Source organism: Mesoplodon densirostris, chromosome 5 (genome assembly GCF_025265405.1).
Source record: "Mesoplodon densirostris isolate mMesDen1 chromosome 5, mMesDen1 primary haplotype, whole genome shotgun sequence".
In the NCBI taxonomy this organism is placed as follows: Eukaryota; Metazoa; Chordata; class Mammalia; order Artiodactyla; family Ziphiidae; genus Mesoplodon; species Mesoplodon densirostris.
The window spans coordinates 107,895,802-107,903,046 of record NC_082665.1 but is presented as its reverse complement, the minus strand read 5'-3'; positions in this window follow the sequence as shown (position 1 = coordinate 107,903,046).

Genomic DNA, 7,245 nt, shown 5'->3' with positions numbered 1-7,245 from the left:
AAATGACATGTTAGACCAAATGGACTTAATAGATATATATAGAACATTCTATCCAAAAGCAGCAGAATACACATTCTTTTCAAGTGCAACATGGAACATTCCCCAGGACAGGTCACATGCTAGGCCACAAAACAAGCCTCAGTAACCATATTAGGCATTTTTTCCAACACAACATTAAGAAACTAGAAATTAGGGGTAACACAGGAATAAAGACACAGACCTACTAGAGAATGGACTTGAGGATATGGGGAGGGGGAAGGGTAAGCTGTGACAAAGTGAGAGAGAGGCATGGACATATATACACTACCAAACGTAAAACAGATAGCTAGTGGGAAGCAGCCGCATAGCACAGGGAGATCAGCTCAGTGCTTTGTGACCACCTAGAGGGGTGGGATAGGGAGGGTGGGAGGGAGGGAGACGCAAGAGGGAAGAGATATGGGAACATATGTATATGTATAATTGATTCACTTTGTTATAAAGCAGAAACTAACACACCATTGTAAAGCAATTATACTCCAATAAAGATGTAAAAAAAAAAAAAACTAGAAATTAAATACAAGGAAAAAACTGCCAAAAAACCCCACAACACATGGAGACTAAACAATACACTACTAAACAACCAACAGATCACTGAAGAAATCTAAGAAATCAAAAAATACCTGGAGACAAATTAAAATGAAGACACAACACTCCAAAATCAATAGGACACAGCAAGAGCAGTTCTAAGAAAGAAGTTTATAGTGATACGAACCTACCTCAGGAAACAAGAAAACTCTCAAATAAACAACCTAACCTTATACCTAAAGGAACCAGAAAAAGAACAAAGAAAACACAAAATTAACAGAAGGAAAGAAATCATAAAGATCAGAGCAGAAATAAATGAAAGAGACCAAAAAAAACCACACCAACAACAAAAGAACAATTTTTAAAAAGTCAGTGAAACTAAGAGCTGGTTCTCTGAAAAGGTAAAATTGACAAGCCTTAGCCAGACACATCAAGAAAAAAGAGGGCCCAAATCAATAAAATCAGAAATAAAAAAGAAGTTACAACTAACACCACAGAAATACAATGTACTGCAAACAACTATATGCCAATAAAACAGAAAACCTAGAAGAAATGGATACATTCCTAGAAATGTACACTCTCCCAAGACTGAACCAGGAAGAAGTAGAAAATATGAACAAACCAATTACCAGTACTGAAGTTGAATCAGTAATTTTAAAACCCCCAACAAACAAAACTACAGGACCAGAGGGCTTCACAGGTGAATTCTACCAAACACTTAAAGGAGCATTAACACCTATCCTTCTGAAACTATTCCAAAAAAACTGCACAGGAAAGAACGCTTCCAAATTCATTCTACAAGCCCAGCATCACCATGATACCAAAACCAGACAAACATATCACAAAAAAGAGAAAATTACAGGCAGATATCACTGATGAACATAGATGCAATAATCCTCAACAAAATATTAGCAAACTGATCCAACAATTCATTAAAAGGATCATATAACATGATTAAGTGGGATTTATCCCAGGGATGCAGGAATAGTTCAATATCTGCAAATCAATCAAAATGTGATACACTATATGAACAAACTGAAGAATAAAAGTCCATATGATCATCTCAATAGATGCAGGAAAAGCTTTTGACAAAATTCAACATCCAATTACAGTAAGAAAAACTCTCCAGTAAGTGGGTATAGAGGGAACATACCTCAACATAATAAAGGCCATATATGAGAAACCTAGAGCTAACATCATACTCAACAGTGAAAAGCTGAAAGCATTTCCTCTAAGATCAAGAACAAGACAGGGATGTCCACTCTCATCACTTTTATTCAATATAATATTGGAAGTTTTAGCCACAGCAATCAGACAAGAAAAATAAAGGAATCCAAACTGGAAAGGAAGAAATAAAACTGTCACTGTTTGCAAGATGACATGCCACTATACACGGAAAATCCTAAAGACGCCACTAAAAAACTACTAGAGCTCATCAATGAATTCAGTAAAGTTGCAGGATACAAAATTAATATACAGAAATCTGATGCATTTGTATACACTAACAATGAGCTATCAGAAACAAATTAAGAAAACAATTCCATTTACCATCACATTTTATTCCTAGAATAAAACACCTAGGAATAAAACTAACTAAGGAGGTAAAAGACCTGTACTCAGAGAACTTAAGACACTGATGAAAGAAATAAAAGATGACACAGATGGAGAGATATACCATGTTCTTGGATTGGAAGAATCAATATTGTCAAAATGACTATACTACCCAAGGCAATCTTCAGAATCAATGCAGTCCCTATCAAAATACCCACAGCACTGTTCACAGAACAAAAACAAATAATTTTAAATTTATATGGAAACCCCAAATAGGCAAAACAATGTTGAGAAAGAAGAACAGAGCTGGAGGTAACTTGCTCCCTGACTTCAGACTATACACAAAGCTACGGTAATCAAAGTAGTATGGTACTGGCACAAAACCAGACACATAGACCAGTGGAACAGAAAAGAGAGCCCAGAAATAAACCCACACTCCTATGGTCAATTAATCTACAACAAAGGAGGCAAGAATATACAATGGAGAAAAGACAATGTCTTCAATAAGTGGTGCTGGGAAAACTGGACAGCTAAATGTAAAAGAACTAAATTAGAACATTTTCTCACACCATATATAAAAATAAACTCAAAATTGATCGAAGACCTAAATGTAAGACTGGAAACCATAAAACTCCCGAAAGAAAACATAGGCAGAACACTCTTTGACATAAATCAGAGCAGTGTTATTTTGGATCTGCCTCCTAAGGCAAAGGAAACAAAAGCAAAAATACACAAATAGGACCTAATTAAACTTAAAAGCTTTTGCACAGCAAAGGAAACCATCAACAAAACAAAAAAGACAACCTACATAATGGGAGAATATATTTGCTAATGATATGACCTATAAGGGGCTAATATCCAAAATATCCAAAATACATAAACAGCTCAAACAACTCACATCAAAAAAACAGATAAGCTGATTAAAAAATGGGCAGAAGACCTGAACAGACACTTCTGCAAAGAAGACATACAGATGGCCAATGGGCACATGAAAAGCTCAACATCGGAGAAATGTGAATCAGAACCATAATGAGATATCACCTCACACCTGTCAGAACAGCTATCATCAAAAAGAACACAAATAACAAATGTTGGTGAGGATGTGGAAAAAAGTGAACCCTCATACTCTGTTGCCAGGAATGAAAATTGGTGCAACCACTGTGGAAAACAGTTTGGAGGTTCCTAAAAGAACTAAAAATAGAACTGCCATATGACCTAGGAACTCCACTCTGGAATAAATGAGAACATTAATTCAAAAAGATAAATACACCACAATGTTCACGGCACTATTTACAATAGCCAAGACATGGAAGCAACCTAAGTCCATCAACAGATAAAGGGATAAAGAAGATGTGATAGAAACACACACACACACACACACACACACACACACAGAGGAATATTAGTCAGCCATTTAAAAAAAGAATGAAATTTTGCCATTTGCAACAACATGGATGGACCTGGAGGGTATTATGCTTAGTGAAGTAAATCAGAGAAAGACAAATACTCCATGTTATCACTCATATGTGGAATCTAAAAAATAAAACAAATGAATATAACAGATACAGACTGAGATATAGAGAACAAACCAGTGGGGAGAGGGAAGTGGGGGAGAGGGGCAAGATAGGGGTATGGGATTAAGACTTACAAATTACTATGTATAAAATAAATAAGCTACAAGGATATATTGTACAGCACAGGGAATAGCCAATATTTTATATAATAATTTTAAATGGAGTATAATCTATAAAAATTTTAAATCACTGTTATACACTTGAAACTAATATAATATTGTAAATTAACTATATTTCAATAAAGTAAATTTTTAAGTCATATTTTTTCCTAGTTGCAGTGCATTTCAGGGTAACCAAATTAGTTGATATGAAGTTTTTCTTTTATAGAAGAATTCAAGGTAATTAACATAGAGAAATGATAGAATTAGAAAATCACCATTTTGTACCTCTTAATAATGGATCATCAATTAAATTTAAAACCAAGAGGAGAAAGATGAATAGGAACTCTGACAGCCTGAATTACAGATCAATCTTAGCACCAGTAAGTGGAACAAGCAGACATTATGCATCATTTGATACAATACAGTATGACCACTAATGAAGTATCCTTGCCTAATAAATTCAACCTGAATCTGATCAAGCCTCTAGATCAAGCTTACCAGTTTACATGAAATACAAGGGATAGAGGAAGCAGTTAAAAACCACCAAGGAGTTGTAAGCCAAATTTAGAAGTGGGATTTTCCACAGGAACACCCGGTTTCTCTAATAAATAATAGTACAAGGAAGGAGACTACTGTTGAATAAAAGAGACTCAAGAGATATAATAACCAACAGCAACGTGTACATTTTACTGGATCCCACATTACTGTTCTGAGACTGCTGTAACTACCACAGATTTGATGGACTTAAACAGCAGAAATTTATTCTCTCACAGTTTTGGAGCCAGAAGCCTGAAATCAAGGTGTCATCAGGGCCAGGTTCCCTCTGAAGGCTCTTCCAGCTCTGGTGGCTCCAGGCTTCCTTGGCTTGTGGTAGCATCACTCCAGTCTTGCTTCTGTAGTCTCATTGCCTCTTCCTTTTTCTTTTTTAACTCCAAACACAAGGTTATAAATTACAAAGCAACAGGGCTTCCCTGGTGGCGCAGTGGTTGAGAGTCCGCCTGCCGATGCAGGGGACAAGGGTTCGTGCCCCAGTCCGGGAAGATCCCAACATGCCGCAGAGCGGCTGGGCCCGTGAGCCATGGCCGCTGAGCCTGTATGTCCAGAGCCTGTGCTCCGCAACAGGAGAGGCCACAACAGTGAGAGGCCCGCGTACCGCAAAAAAAAAAAAAGAAAAAATTAGAAAGCAACAGAGCCTGTCCAGCCAATCATTAACACTTGGGTGTCTTTCTCCAGATTTTGTTTATACCTAAAAATGGGTATAAAAATAAACACTGCCTAGGCCCATTTCAACGCCTCCGCCTTATCCATCTCAAAACTGTCTGCTTCTTTCTTATGTGGCATGTGATTGCATTTATGGTGCACCCAGACAATCCAGGATAAATTCCTTTTCTCAAGATCTTTAATCACATCTTTTGCCAAAGAAAGTAATACAGGTTCCAAGGATAAGGATGAGGACGTATGTTTTAGGGGGCCACCATTCAAACCACTATATATCCTGATTAGAAGAATGTAATAGAACATTTTAATCATCAGGGAAACTTGAATGTGAACTATTAGATGGTACTGGCAAATTCTTACTAATTTTGTTATGTGTAAAAATGACAAAGGCTTTTTTATTAAAGTTATTATACGTTAGGGAGACATTCTTAAGTATTTAGGTAGAAAGATATGTCTGGGTTTTGCTTTAATATACTCCAGACTCTCCCCCTCCCATGAAAAAAAGGTGAATCAAGATTAGCCACATTTTAGTAACTGCTGAAAGGTGGTGATGATTGTTTATATCTTAAAATTTCCATAATAAAAAGTTTTTTGTAAAGTAGTTGAATAAAAATAAAATTGTCCACTAAAATGAGACATTAAATCCTTCAGAATGAACTTATCCAGAAGACCTACACATGAAAAATATTATAAAACTTAAATCAGTGGAGGTACAAGTCATCAGCCTGTGCCAGAAGAAAAGTCAAGATACTAATGGGTGATTTTTATCTCTGATTTTAAAAAAAATACATGTTACTCTAATTTAGAAATTTTAATTCTAAGAACTTCTCCTAAGAGAATAACTGAAAACACTGCAAGACAGTATGTCTAACAATACTTAGTAAATAAATTGTTATAACCATATGCTGGAACACTACATGGCAATTAAGATGTCAATATTGCCATGAAAATATGTTCAACATAAATTAAGTGGAAAGGGGGTTATATAGCCACATAGTGTGATTCCGTATTTGTTAATAACAAAAATATATATATACTTGCACAAGCGTGCACAACACACACACTTATTAATACACACATGACAGAGTATATACCAAAGGCCAGGATATATACCAGAATGTTAATGTTAAGAGTTATTAACTCTGGGGCTTCCCTGGTGGCGCAGTGGTTGAGAGTCCGCCTGCCGATGCAGGGGACACGGGTTCGTGCCCTGGTCCGGGAAGATCCCACATGCCGAGGAGCGGCTGGGCCCATGAGTCATGGCCGCTGAGCCTGTGCTCCGCAATGGGAGAGGCCACAACAGTGAGAGGCCCGCGTACCGCAAAAAAAAAAAAAAAAAAGTTATTAACTCTGGGTGGTGAGTTTACAGAACTCTTATTCTTTAACTTTTATCAGTATTTTATTTTTCTACCATGAACACCTATTACTGATAAATTAAAGAAAAATATAAGTGGCACCACAGACTATGATCACCACATGCCCTTAAGGAGGCAGTATGTGTGCTTGGCGGGGGTGGCCTGAGATGGGGTGAGGGGATACTTCCCCAACGTATATTTGAAGCATATGCTTCCAAGAACTCTATGTTGCTTCTCCTGGCATGTGCCAAACTGTATTTCACAAAACAGTTCCACAGGTGTCAACACAGAGGGCTCAACGTCCAAGTTTTTAGACACACTAGGTTAAGACATTAATTTATTACATTTGCCATGCATCCCCAGGAGGAAAAGACATGGTACACACATTCACTGGGCCATAGAACCCTTTGTTTTACATCCTACGTGGAAGTAATAGGACTTCTACTGAACATGTTTCACGAAATTCCAATGTAAAAACCTGAAGAACAAGGATTGTTTAACCATGTATTTCCATTGAGGGTCTGAAAACTTCTGGCCCGTTTTCCTAGATTTAGGTTGATTCATTTCAAAACAACCCCACATTTGTTGTATTTTTGTGGTCTCAAGCATTATAGTTTTGCATTTTGTTGTCAGTTCATTTAGAGCAGTGTTTTTCAAACTGGATTTCTATCCGTTAGTGGGTTGAGAAATCAATGTGGTGGTCACAACTCACCTTAAAAAAATTTTTGTTTAAAGAAAACTATCAGTGTAGTAAGGATAAGTAATGTTTTTTGTAAAACTTTTGTGTCCATATATAATCACATAATATATGCATGTGTGTATTGGTCACAATATAAAATACATTTATTACTATGAGTTGCCATCAAAAATATTTGAAAGCCA